Source organism: Ambystoma mexicanum, chromosome 9, assembly GCF_040938575.1.
Source record: "Ambystoma mexicanum isolate Mex_15411 chromosome 9, UKY_AmexF1_1, whole genome shotgun sequence".
Taxonomy (NCBI): domain Eukaryota; kingdom Metazoa; phylum Chordata; class Amphibia; order Caudata; family Ambystomatidae; genus Ambystoma; species Ambystoma mexicanum.
The window spans coordinates 515,613,379-515,628,060 of NC_090931.1; positions in this window are offsets into that span (position 1 = coordinate 515,613,379).

The window sequence follows — 14,682 nt, forward strand, 5'->3', positions numbered from 1 at the left end:
TCCCAGACGAGGGGCAAAAACGACTCAAGGGCCAGGCCCACTGCCCTGAACTCGAGCAGACTGATATGCAGGAGGGCTTCTGTCCTGGACCATGCTCCGTGAATCACATAGCCCTCCAGATTAGTCCTGCAGCCCAAAAGGGAAGAGTCTGTCGTCACCACCAGGGAAGGCTACAGCCAGGTGCAGGGGGCTCCCACTGGAACATTGCCCTTCATCAGCCACCAGTGAATATCAGGCAGTAGGAGCAGTGGTATTGGGACCCTGCCCGACAGACCCCGTCTCCTGATCCCAATTGGCCACCAGATGGAGCTGGAGGCGCATCAGCTTGAGACAGGCATGCTGTAGAGTGAGCACGCAGGAGGCCATCAGGCCCAGAATGTGCTGGAACCACCATGCCAAGGTGGTTGAGTTGGCCAGAAAGGGCGTAGGGAACACCCACTGAACGGTAGTGTTACAACTCATCCCTAGGAAGAGCAGTACCTGAGATGGGCACAACTGACTTCCTCTGGTTGAGGGAGAACCCCAGCTGATGAATATTCACCAATCTCTGGCAGGAGTGCACCACCCGCCCTCACCAGCCAGTTGTCCAAATAAGTGTACAGATGATGGCCCGCCAAGCGGAGAAGGCCCGCCAATGCGTTCATCAACTCCGTGAAGACACGAGGGGCCGAGTTCAGATCGAAGAGCAGAGCCTTATACTGAAAGTGCTACGACAACCGTGAACCGCAGAAACTTCCGATGTGGTTGGTAGATGGGTACATGCAGACATCCTTGAGGTCCAGGGAACACATCCAGTGCCCTGCACACAGAGACTCGGCTATGTGCGCAGAAGTAATCATCTTGAAGCGTTCCAGCAGTAAAGACAATAAATGACAGCCCAGGACAACCCTCAGACGGTATACAGACTATTCACAGAAATAATTTACATCTAGAGCTTTCACCTAAAAATGCTTATTGAAAGGCTTTTTCATCGAAAAAATCATTTATTGAATTTTTTAACATCAAATATAACAAATGTAACATTAAAAATGTTCAACTATATTAATTTAATTTGTAAATGCAACTGTTCTTGTAGATATTTTCTTTGACCACCTGGGGTCGATGTGCAGTCAATTTTTTCTATTCATTTCTATTGACGTTTTTACTTTTCCGCCATTTTGGAATTGTCCCTTTTTCCCCCCGTTCGGATGTGTTTGGAGTTCCTGTTTAGAGGTTTATTTTTTTCATGTTTTGCTTTCTTTTTCTGGATTTTGCTTTTTTTCCCCCTGAGGATTCACTGGATTCTTTTTCGCGGCTGTGGATTTCCTTCTGGTTTCTGGACATTTGTGGATTTTGCTATGGATGTCTCCAGGTTATCGTTCCTGGCCGTCAGCTTTTTTGTGGATTTTGGATACCTTTTTCTGTGGATTCATTGGTTGTGGTTTCTTGGCTGTGCATTTTCTCCTGGATTCCTGTTTGAGGATTTTTTTTATGGATTTCGAGCTGCCGATTTCAAGCTGGATGCCTTTGCTCTTCTGGATTCTTTTGGGGTTTTATTGTTTTTTTCCCTGGGTTGTTGGTTTCTTGCTGTGGTGTGGGTTTATTTGGTTTTGTATTTCTTATTGGATTCGTGGTTTCCTGAATGCTGTGGTAGGCTATTTGTCCATTCTTCAACACTTTATATTGAAAGATATACGGTTTAAAAATAGTTCATTTTCTCATGTTTCTCAAATCCCAAAACGCATTCCTTCAGTCTTTGCTGTGTGTCTCGATATTTTTTTCTTTGAGTTTGTCTCTTTTCCCGTGCTATAAACTGTGCAATCTGCATTTCCTGGGGAGCTTGTTCCATTTTCAAATGTTTAATAAATGTCCATAAACTGGGATTGTTAGTTTTAAAAGACTGTCGCAATCCATTATGCCAACCTTCTATTTTGTTGTTTGTTTTTGCAATTCCTTTCACTACTGCATGATAACAATTCCACATTTTTTTTAATCAAATCTGGTTCTGCTTGATCCGCTTCTCGTTAATTGTCCCATCCAAGTGCTATCGAAATAACTAGAAGTGGTTCCAAGTATTATTGTTTTAAAAAAATCTGATTCTGTTAAATGTTCGTAATATTCTTCTACATTATCTATTGTTACAAGGGCTAATGAAAACAATGTAATGTTATGTTGGAACTCCAAATCATCTATGTATCTTGATTGCATGCCATTTTGATCTATTTTTCTCCACACTGATTGGGTAAAATGAAAAAAACATCCTTGGATTTTACATAATGGGAAAATGTCAATCGCTTTAATTTGTTGATTCTCATAATCAAGAATAAATCAGGGGAATTAGACGATCAGTTTTCACGAATGAATCGAAAAATGTTTGTACTGTTCCTTTGATTTGGTTGGCATAAGGACATAAATCAATGGTATTAGTGTTGTTTCAATCATCCTGTGTACTGTATAAAATTGCGAAAATGGTTTTGGACATACTTCAATGTTGCATCAACATGCCATGGTTTTGAATTTTTCAAGTAATCCCAATTTTTTTTTGTTAAAAAATGTGTAATCTTTGCTAGTTACTTTCCCTATTCAGCAGTTATTAGCATTTCTGGTAGCAATTTTATGTCTCATAAGTTTTCTGGTGCTAATGGAAAGTTGGTTTTTGTTTGCCGATGCTTGCATAATTGCAATTGTAAGACTTTCATTCATTTAATGACCAAACGTTCATCCTCATTTTTTTCGAATATTTCCCTCATTTCAGTAACGTTTTTTTAAATTAAAATGTTAGTGCTATCCGGAAGGTTGTTGTGTTCCACGTTATGGATTAGACTTTGTCCATGGGTAACAGCCCCTCCCTTGCACTTGCTGTAATGGCAATCTGAACATTTCAAATATATTTTTCTTTAACTTCTCTTTCCTTGTTCTAATTGTATCTTAACTAGTTATTTTTTGCCCCTTTTAGAAATTATAACCACCACAGGATCTGATATTCTCACACTATAAAATGAGGGAGAAACAGGTTTTACTTCAAGGGACATGTTCGTATTGATTTTATTTTCACTAACCTGTGTTTGTTCATAGTCACTTTTTCCTCTTGTAATTGACCTGGCTTCCGCACTTAAAGCAATCAACACACAGCTGGTCAATGACAGAACGGTGGTTTCCAACTGTCAGTTTCCAAGATTTCACTCAGATAGGGTCCTTTTCTCATTCCTCTCCTTGCTTCATCAGACCTGTATTTTGTTCAGTGAATGAGTTACAGTGCATAAACACTTATTAATCTACATTCGATAAACATGTTTTAGGGGAAAAAAATGTGTTGAAACATTTTCTGTAAAATAAATTTGGTGTAAAGACATGCAACTCCCCCCTCCCCAACCACACCATCAGACTCGCCTGGTGGTTCTTGGGTACCGCAAAAATTCTGGAATATTAGTCAGAGCCCCCGTCTACAACAGGAACCAGTTCTATCGCCTGCATCTCCAAGAGCGAAAGGACCTCCTGTAAAAGAGCCAGGGCCCCAATCTGACCAAGAGTTAAAGAGGATGGTAGAGGCAAAGTAAAAGGAAGACTGAAGCCCGTGGAGACTACGGATAGGATCCACAGGTTACTCAAAAGACGCTTCCAGGTGTCCTGGAACAGAACCAAACAACCCCCCACAGGTGAGCTGGGTTCCCAGACCTTGACCTCACTGCTTCTTGGCATCAGAGGCAGGGGCAGAGGAGGGGGAGTGGAAAAACCTGTGCAACGTCCTCTGCTGCAACGTCCTCTGCTGCTTCCTCCGGTTGTCGCTGGGTGACCTGTCAGGCCTCCGTGTACCGCGGTCCTGGAATCCCTTGAAGCCAGAGAAAGCAAAGGGCTTGAACTCAGTCCAGCCCTGAGACAGAGGGAAAGATTTCTATCCAAGTTTTGTCAGGATGGCCAAGGACTTGGCGGTTTGAGTGGGTGGAGGTTTTCTTCGTCAACTAGTCATCGGTTGACGAATGAAAAAGGTCCACGCCCTCGAAGGGCAGATCCAGAATCTGCTCCTGAACGTCAAATGAAAACTTAGGGTTGTGCATCCACGCCGCCCTTCTCATCTCAAAACCAAGGCACAGTCCTCTGCAGGCTGTGTCGAGGTGGGAGACACAAGACTCAACGAGGAATTGCACAATGGCATGGGCATCTGCCATCCCGACTTTGAAGGCGGCTTGCTTGTCCGGAGGGAGGTCAGACAAAAAATTAATAGTTACTCACCGTAGTGACTAACGTACTCTTCGTGCATAGTACCCTTTCCTCCTTACTGCATGGGCGTCCCTCGCTAGGGACGGGAGACAGAACCTTTTAATATAGAGGCCCACTAGAGCGCGGCCCTGGGAGCATGCGCACCCCTGACTCCGCCCACCGGCGCCACTCCCCGTCCCCATTGACACGTCGACAATATTTAACATTGCATAATGACACCAGTATTATTAGGGGGAGGATGGTGAGACGTATGGCGGAGAGGGGACTATGGACTGAGAGTATGTTAGTCACTACGGTGGGTAACTATTAATTACTCTTTACGTCCCATCCCCTTTCCTCCATACTGCAATGGCGATTACAACTGAACGTAGCCCCAGGGTGGAGAGGAGACCCTCCTTACCTTAAGAAAACAGATTCCTTAGAATCACCTGCCCGAAAGCTGCGTCCGACTTAGAGCCAGGGCCCAAACAGTAGTGTTTCCAGAAAGCCGAAGGGATGGCCCAGGTGGCTGCCCTGCTGATGACCTGCCATGGTACCTGCCGCTGAAATGCAATGGCCGTGGCCTTGGCTCGAACAGCATGGGAGTGCATGTTAGCTGGAAGTGTTTTGTGCTGCCCCTCATAGGCCTCCCTGATGGCCAAAACCCTCCACCTTGCTATAGAGGCCTTGGATGCCTGATAACCAGGCCTTGACCCTCCAAAGGTGACCGAGCATCTGACTTGTGGAAGCCCTTGGTCCTGTCCTGATAGAATTTCAGAGCGCATCCGACATACAGACAGTGCAAGACCCTCTGAGCCTCGTCCTTATGGTCGGCAAAAAACACAGGTAAGACTATTGCCTCGTTTAGATGGAAAGCAGAGGGTATCTTAGGTAGAAACGCAGTACCACCATATCCTTGTGAAAAGTAGTATAGGGTTCTGAAGCCACCAGAGCCTGGATCTCGCCGATTCTGTGAGCAGAGGTGAGGCCCACCAACAGAGCTGTCTTAATGGTGACCAGCCTGATGTCAACGGATGCCACTGGCTCGAACGGCTTGTGCGCAAAAGCGCCCATTGAGGTACCACACGGGGTGTGGTTTTTTGATGGGCGGGTATAGCCTGGAGAGGCCAGCCAAATGTTGCTGGACTACCGGGTTGGAAGAAGAGAAGACCTCCTCCGAATTTCTGCAGGCCCAAATGGCTGCCAATTATGTGCGTCAACCTGCACGCCTGAGTGAGCAAGGTGTGCAGAGGAGAGCACATCATTCAACGTGCACGTAAGGGGGTTGCGCTCTTTAAAGTCCGCCCAGTGACAGAACTTAGTCAATTTACTCTTGTACTGGCTCCTAGTAGCCTTGCTTCTAGCACCTTGAATGATTTCTAGGTTAGCCTGTGATGGGCTAAGGAACCACCCTGCAAGGGCTAATTTCTGTGGGGCAGGGTGGATGACCCTGCCCCCCTGCAGCGCCAGAAGATGAGCCAGGCCCATCGGCAGGTGAATGGGCGGCCTGTCCGAGAGGCTGAGAAGCGAACAAGAACACTGGTCTCGCCGGCCACCAAGGAGCTATCAGGATGATGCTGAGGTGCCAAGATTCCTTTATCTTGCAGATCACCCTGTGGTCCAGGGGGGTGTCCGAGGGAAGGCATACGTGGTCATGCCGTTCCACTGTATCTAGAATGTGTCACCCAGGGAGCCAGGGCCCTGCCAGGAAGCAAACTGCTGGCACTTCTTGTTCCAGGAGGCAAAGAGATCCACTTGAGAATGCTCCCATCTGCTGAAGGTCTCCAGCAGCACCTGATTGTTCAATTTCCACTCGTAATTGCCCACTCCCAGTTCGCGGAGCCTGTCCACCTCCAGGTCGGACTCCCCCGGAAGGTGGGCGGCCGTGAGGTAGATGTTCTCCAGGGCCAATTCCAATATGCTCATAGCTAGGGTGCACAGTGGAGGGGACCTGGTACCCCCCCCTGTTCGTTGACATAGTACATGCAGGTGAAGTTGGTCTGGATGAAGACGACCTTGCACCCAATGAGCGGAAGGAAAGCTTTGCGAGCTAGCCAGGTGGCTTTCAGCTACAGCCAGTTGATATGAGACTCCTGCTCCAGCCGGGTCCAAACTCCATGGACACTGGCTGTCCAGAGTGGCGCCCCCAGCCTTCCAGGGAGGAATCCGTGGTGATGGTGACCTGCGGGGTCCGCTGCCTGAAGGGTTTGCCAGTCTGCAGGTTGCAGTCCCTGGACCACCATGTGAAGTCCGAGTGGAGCGAAGGAGGAATGCTGTCAAGCTCTGCTTGGGAGCCCCGCTCCTGATTCCATGAGGCTGCAAAGTGCAGCTGCAATCCCCTCATCTTGAGTCTAGTGTGGGTACGGCCAGTAAGACACCTACCATGATACCTAACAAATGTTGGTACCACCAGTCTGAGGTCACTTCTCGGGTAAGGAAGTGACTAGTGGCCCTCTTGATGGCCGCAATCTTGTCCTCCGAGGGGAAAACTATCTCAGAGTTGGTGTCCCAGATGCGGCCCGGGAAGGTCAAGCTCTGCGTAGGCTGCAGCGAAGACTTGAGGTTGATCGAAAATCCCAGCTCGTGTAGTGTGATCATAAGGGTGGAGGAAGTGTGATGAAACGCCCAGGAAATCTCGGCCTGACGAGCCAGTCGTCCAGGTACACGTGGTGGCCCTGGGCCGCGAGGAGGGCTGCCACTGCATTCATTAGCCTGGTAAATACCCTGGGAGCTGAGTTGAGACCGAAGTGTAGCACCTTGTATTGGAAATGGTGGCCCATGATCCTGAATCGTATAAATAAGCGATGCGGTTGCATAATATGGATGTGTAGATAAGCGTCATTTAGATGCAGGGAGCACATCCAGTCTCTTTTGCACAACGTCTCTGCAATGAGTGCTGGTGTAATCATCTTGAATTTTTGAAGGGAGAGGTTGAGGGTGGAGATGTGTTAGGGAGAATTCTCATTCAATAGCTAATTTCCCTTACCTAGTGAGTCCCCCAGCAGCTTTGCTGGATTTCTGGAGTTAATTTTTTCCACTTGGTAAGAGTGTGAGCTTTTCCCCAACTCGTTTTGCCATATGCATTTCATCTGTTCATTTGATTGTGGACTCTGGAGTACAGCACTTCAGTAGTCCCACTCCTTTGTGGGATACACAGCAACTTCAGTGCAGTGACACAGGGTTGTCTTTCAGACTTCCCACCGACTCCATTACTAGGACTGACTACTGTCCCCCAGAAAAAGGTAAAGTTGCCATTAACTTTACATAGTCATTTAACCACAGATCCAGTACAGCCCATCTTACATGGATTATTGGAAAGGGTTAATTCTTAGCCCTTTTTATCTAAACCTCCTGGAGCATTGTTTCGCTCCCTTAACATTAAGACTTGGCTGGTGGCAGTGTTATCTACCCTAATTTTCCTACCGCGATTATATTACATAACGTGGTATTGTTTTAGGCTATGTTAGTAGCCTTGAACTTTAAAGCCGCTAGCCCAAATACTGTTTATATCGGCTCGGGTTGGGTTTAATCGCCATTTCTTTTGGTTAACATCCTTCTTGGGTCTTTCTTTGCGCGGCAAACCAGGTTTGCCTCCTTTGTTCGCCAACCTTTGGCGGGCTTCGGACCCAAAGCCCTCCTTTGGCGTCTGGGTGTCTAGGTGAGCTGAATGTGAGGGAGGGGTGTAGTCACCCCCTGCACAGGGACTCCTTGGAGACCCAAGTCGCACTTTGCCATGATTGGCTGAGGTGGTTGTCCGGTCTGGACAACCCCCCTGCTGAGTGATTGACAGCCAGGCTGTGTGAATGGGGGATTTTGGCATAAAAGGCAGGACTCTTGGGCTAGAAGTCGGAGTCCCCACTGGAACTGCAAAGAACCGAAGAGAAGCAGAGAAGAGGACGGCTGCTGCAACCCCGAGTTCCGTTGAAGCCCTGCTGCAGTCCTGAGCTATCTACTCTTCAACAACAAGAGAAGATCCAATCCTGAGTCTTCTTCCCTTTAGCCTGGTGGGATCAACCAGCTCGTCTTTTCTTCAGTCAGAGAATCCTCTCCTGGGTCGAAATCACTGCTGTGCTGTAGTGGTCCGGATAGCCATCAGAAGAGCCCTCTCCCGATTTAAAGGAGCGCACCTTTTATTCATTGTTCTTTTTCGCTGCTGCTGGCCTTATCTCTGGGTAGTGCAGATCGCTCCAGACGTCGTCAGCCTTGTCCCCACGACAGAAGCCGCAGGAACCGTGAGTCAGCAGGAACTTCCAGGAACAACTGCCGTGGCACCAGATTTTCTCCAACGGAAAAAGGTACTGTGCACACTTGGTCATTCTCTGTCTGACCAGCCGGAATCGGGGTGAACCCTTCTCCTCCACAAAGACTTGTTCTTTCTTCCCTCCTTCTTATAACTTTTCCTTCCATTTGAAAATCATACGAACTCTTGGCATCTCGAATCTCGAACTGTTCAACGTGTGATCCTCAGCGGACACTGGCGCAGGCCTATTGACTTTAATCTGTATCTTTGAACAAGTCCTCAAGTCTCCTTGCCTTGGAAAAGTATTGCCTTTGATTTTTATTCACTTTTCCCTTGTTTGAAATTAATAAGTACAAAGTGTGTTTTAACTTCGTGAGCATTTCTATCCGCGGGTACGCGTTACTATCGCTACACTGCTCTGTGAAATCCTAACGTACTTCGCTTGAATTTACTGGCAAAAGTGGAATTGGTTGTGTGTAGTGTATTTTATGTTTGGTTTCGAATGCATAGAAGTGAAGCGTTTTATAACAGATAGTTTAAAAATAAATGTACTTATATTTTTTACCTGAAACTCGAGTCAGTGTTTGCTTGAGTCACAGTAATTGTGGTCCTTTGTGTAATCTCTGCTACTGCTCATATACTCTTGAGATAAGCCTGGCTGCTCCGCTACTGCTACTACTTTAACATAGTAGTACAGGCTTGTACCAAAGGTGAACTTGTATTACCACTTGTAGTCTTAATTGTGCGCAGTGGTCCCCAAGGGCACTGCACAGGATTCTGCCTAACAAGAGGTCCAACACAATTCTCTAGCCAGCCTGGTGGTTCTTTTGTATGGCGAGAAACCTGGAGCAGAAGCCCAATCCTTGCTGGGAGGCTGGGCCTTCTTCCACTGCCTGGCTCTCGACGAGTGACTGAATTTACATCCACAGAGTTGCTGTCCCAATCTGTGGGAGTGGAGGGGAGGAATCGGTAAGCAGTACCCCGTGGATACTACCGAGAGGATCCAGGGGTCCGCAAACCTCGGATGCCCACACTGTGCGTGAAGGGCAACCCTGTCCCCCACCGGAGACACGTGGACTAGAAGGGACGTGTCATGCTTTCTTTCCCTCTGAGGCTGTTGCGTAGGAGAGGGACTGAAAAAAATCCCTTGCCCCCACCCGAACCCTATTTTTGTTGTTTGCGCCAGTGCTGACTCGTAGAATGGGCAGGCTGCCTGGACCTCGGTTCTTGGAAGCTGCGGAACCCCCAGAACGTCCTTGTCAGAGCGTTGATATGACTGGGTGTACGCCTTGGGCGTGGCCTTCGTAAGGATAAAGACTAGATAAAGGGACGCTGCAGCAATCAGTGAAGAGTGTGGTAGAGGGTGGGCCAACAGCAAGAGTGGATCCCCCTCCATTCGCCTATATTTGGCGGCCAAGCACCGATGGACAAGCTGGGATGAGTGGAGTTTGAGCCAACCCTTCTTGGCCAAGGTGACAACGTCCTTCTGGACCGGGTCCCCTTTCTAGCCGCAGGGCGTAGAGTGAGGAACTGGGCAAGTACCCCCGCCTCCGGTTGTTAGACTTTAGATTGAGGAAAGCCCAAGTATTCTGCCAGACCTGCAAGTCATTCGTGGAAGGCCTTGGCTGACTATGGTGTGTCTGGGTCTTCTTTCTCGTCTGTGTCCACCAGGGCATCCGATTGGTCCGGTGCGGCTGGAGAAGTGCTGGGCGGCGAGGGCTGAGGTGTGGAGACCAGAGCCGGAGGCTGCGGCAGAGTCTGGTAGGGAACCGCCTGAACTGTGGGAGGCAGGGGAGCCGGAATCGAAGGAGATGGGGTGGGCAGCAGGGGCTGTACCAGGGCCTGCGGCGCTGGAGCCATAGGAGGAATTACTATAGGTGCAGACAGAGGGGCCGGAGGGAGCACGTCCCCGATAACTTCCTTAAGGATTGCCCTCATCTGAGGAGATCACATGAGCGTGAGGAACTTTTCAAATAACCGGTCCTTGCAGGCCGGTGGGGTGGCAGGTGATCTTGACGGGAGTGTAGGTGGCTGCTGGGGCAGGTGCGTACTCTGTCGAGCTGGCTGCGGGTTAAACATGCCCTGCTATGCTGATGGATAAGCTGTAGGCCACATACCTGGTTGACACCAGTCCCACCTTGTAACTCGTTGTCCCACCTGCTCCATTCCTCAGGGCGGTACCATCTTGTCTGGCACAGCGACCATCTTGTCCAGCTGCATGCCATGTGCCAAAGTCATGGTTCTTGGCTCACTGGGCCCAGCCTCCTCCAGGACTCTTGGCGATGGAGCATGAGACCTACCCTGCACCTCAGGCCGAGGCCTGGTAGGCGTGTCACCCTTGGCCGTGTTGCGGGTACGAGGGCATAGTCGCTCGGGTGTACACCCTGTAAAAGAACCCTGCAGTCCCTCAGCACTGTCTCCAGAAGGATCTACAGACCCCTCGGTATGGCGGCTGGTAGCTGAGCTGACCTCGGTACTCGTGCTGGAGTGAGAACTGGATAGGTTCCTCCCGCCCAGGTGTTTCCTTTGGAAGGAGCCACCGTTGCGGGAGGTGCTGGAAAAGAGCAGCCCTCGGCTGGGCCTTGACTTATGTTAATGTTAAAGGTATTTATATAGAGCACTGTCACCAACAGAGTTGGTCTCCAGGCGCTCAGTCGCATCTGTAAAGAAAGGTGGAGGGGGTGGGTTAGTGGGTGAAGAGGGCGTAGGAAAGTGACAGATGGTGTACTGTTGGCAGCTTCAGTTTGGTTTTCACCATGCGCTGAGCTTGGGTGTGCAAATGGGTGCGAAGCAGGACCTTGCGTGCTGTTGATGGGATCTATGTATTGGTAGTTTGTTGTTCCGGTCTGGTGAAGTCTGTGCGGTTTGCTGTAAGAGAGGTGGTTGTGTTGGTTTTGTGTGCAGTAAGTGCAGAAATGAGAGGTTTTGGTTAGTGGGTTGTATGTCTCATAATCCCTGTAGTTTAGTTTATGTATCAGGTAGTCAAAGTGGGTTGGGATATTCTCTCTAGGTATAATGATTGTCTAGTTTCTGTGGTGATACTGTGGCTATTTCAGCAGATAAAATGTTCCTAGAAGTATAGTGGTTTTTTTTTATTACCCAGCTTCTTTCCATCCATTTACTGTTGATAGTCCATTGGGTGGTATAAATTTCTCTTCCCTGACTGTCTGGTTTCAGGGCCGGGGAAGAGGTTGGCCCCCAGCTAAGGTGTTGGGCTTGGTGCATCCAGGGTGCGGGGATAAGTCCTGCTTAGGTGGTGGAGTTATATTATCTCTCCTAGTTCTCGCCTATGCATTACTGTCTATGTTCCATTGCTGCCTGTCCCGCGAGTTGCCAGGTGCCATTGCTGGGTGATAGCTTGCTCTCCCCCTCCAACTGAAACGGTGGGAGTTCTAGTTATAATTGGTGAGGATTGTTTTAAATTGATAAGTAGATATGTTAAATGGCCAGATATCCTTATTGATAAGGGTTGATGATTTAGGGAGTCAGAGTAGGCTTTTCTCTCGGCCTAGTTCCTCAGTGTATGTCCTTATGGGCATTCTTTCTGGTTATGGGGTGAAGAGTCATGATTTAAGGAGTTTCCTGAATTGTAGGTAATCTCTTGTGTTCCTTATGTTCTAGGTAATCTCTTGTGTTCCTTATGTTCTTTGGTAGTTTGTTCCAGGTTTTAGGGGCGAGGTGAGAAAAGGAAGATATTCCAAGCTTTCTCTTGTTGTATGATTTGGGTTTCAAACTGATGTCGCTGATGGACCCGAGTGGTCTTGCAGTGTGATGTATGTTTAGTTTTCTTCTGATGAACTCTGCACCTTGGTCGTAGATTGCTCTGTGGGTTATGCACATTGATTTGAACTTGATTCGCTGTTTGATGGGTAGCCAGTGTAGCGTTTTCAGCGCTGGTGTGATGCGTTTCTCTTCGAGGTAGTTTAAGGAGTAGTCTGGCCGCCGCATTTTGTATGCGTTGGGAGTTTATTTGGGAGTCGTTCAGGCAAGCCTAGATGTATAGATTAGAGACTACTTCTCGAAAAGCTCCCTCCACCGAGCTAGTCTGTTCTTCAGAGCACGCAATGAAAGTGTGTTGCATGCGGTACAACCCTCCCATCCGTGGTCGGGGCCAAGGCAGCGGAGGCAAAGAGCGTGGGGATCTGGTGTAGGGAAGAGCCCCTTGCAGGCTGGATGCCTGCTGAAGTCGACATGCGTCGGGGGAGGAGCACGGCGCCAGAGGACACAGTACCTGATTGATAAGACAACAAAAAGACAGACAAAAGTATCTGGGGAAGAGCGCGTGGTATTATATGGCCGTAGCCAAACCCAGGAGCACTGGTGAAATCGTCCTGTTCCAGTTGGTGCGGAAAAGGAGACAGAGGAGTGGCACCAGTGGGCGGAGTCAGGGGAGTGCATGCTCCCAGTGCCACACCCCGCGCGCCTCTAAATTTAAAGGGGAAGAAGGTTTTTTTCTGGTGAAAAAGGTTCCATCTCCCGTCCCTAGCGAGGGACACCCATGCAGTATGGAGGAAAGGGAACGGAACGTAAGAGTACCTGCGCTGCTCCAAGGGGATAGGCTTCTGTATTAAAGTAGAATGCAGACCAGCGACCAGGAAAGCCTACCAGCGACACTAGCAGTCTTTCACACTGGTGTACTGAGAAAGGTTTTTCCACCGTATGAGGCTAACCCTTTTCAGGTGCTTGATTTGAGGGACTGTTTTCTCCTAGATCAGTCCCTGGCCTCACTGAATTGTCAATGAGCTGCTATTGGGTCCAATCACTTCAACTGGAACACTTAGACCATGTAGTGGCCTTTAGTGTCCAAGCTTTTTTTTGTAGTTTAAAAAAACAAAAGGCCACCCCGAGGTCCATGGTGTCCCTGTGGGCCCTACCGCTGGTTCTCCAGGGGCTTGGTAGGGGCCCCCCCCCTTTGAGGGTCTGGAAACTGCCCCCCGGAAATTCCTATTGGACAAGGTCCCATTTCTGGTAGCAATAACATTTATCGACTTTTTCTGTACAGGACTGTAATAGCACGAAGTTAGCCCTATTGAGTGCTACAGCATCAGTAGGAATGTGAACGCCCCGGTATTGGACATAGTCTGCACACCAGTTAAAGGCTAAGCTAGTGCCAGGTGGCGATATAGATACTGCGAGGATAGAGCTCGTATTTGCTGCAGTTTATATATAGGCCTGATAACACCCCAAGATTTGGTTAGACTGACAAAGATAAAGAGGTTGTGTGTAGAGCCGTGTCAAGACCTTCCAGTAGTAGAAATGGAGACCTCTGTCGATATGGAATTCTCTCAATATACATGGTACTAGGTCTATCAAAACAAATGACAGAAGAGACAGTGCGCACACCAGAAGCAAACTGGAATGTCATAAAGGGTCTCCCTTTTGTAAGCAACTTTGCCCAGGGAGTGCTATATAACAATTATTCCCATGAGACAATACTATCCCCTACTCAAATCCTCTCAAGGTCGAAGCACTCTCCTGGTCTTATAATAGCGAGCCAGCCTGTGAATTCTGCTTTCGATCAGAATGAGACGGAATTTAGCATGAATCCTCAACCGCTTCAGCTCTGGTAGCATAAAACCGGTTTTGAATAAACTTATTTGAACCACAAAAAAAAAAAAAAAAAATCCTCTCAAGGTCAGCAAATAAAGGGCCATTCCACTCTGTCAAAATCCTCCTGCATCCACCATTACAGCCACTGCTGTCACTGAATGAGGATGGGTCACTACATCACATTACAAGAAAAGACAGGTCGACCTGCCTGGAACAAAACCAGATTGCTCTGGCCAGACCATTTTTGAAAGAATAGGAAGACTATTCGTCAGTATTTTAGCAAGACTCTCCACATTCAATCGTGATAAGGGATTAAAGGATTTACATTTTCTCGTAGATTTACCAGGTTTTAACATGACAATAAGTTAAGTTTTGCCCAATATAAAAGGAAGCGTACCAGTGTTGGAGGAGTCATGGTATTAACACATGACCTTTAAACAAACAAGACAAGCAAATTATTTAAAAAAACTCACACTAGCCGATCAGGGCCTTGGGCTTGTCTGAAGCTAAATAATGTATCATGAACTGCAAGGAACTACGTTTAGATGAGTACAGAGAAATGTAATTGATCTCTTTATCGCTAATACAAAGACAAGCCGGAGTATCTTTCACTTCTAATGTTTCACTATTTTTCACTTCAATAATCCAAGAGACGACAACCTGGCGTGTTGCCCTCCCCATACTTAAGTGCTGTAACTTTATGGTACATGCATTTT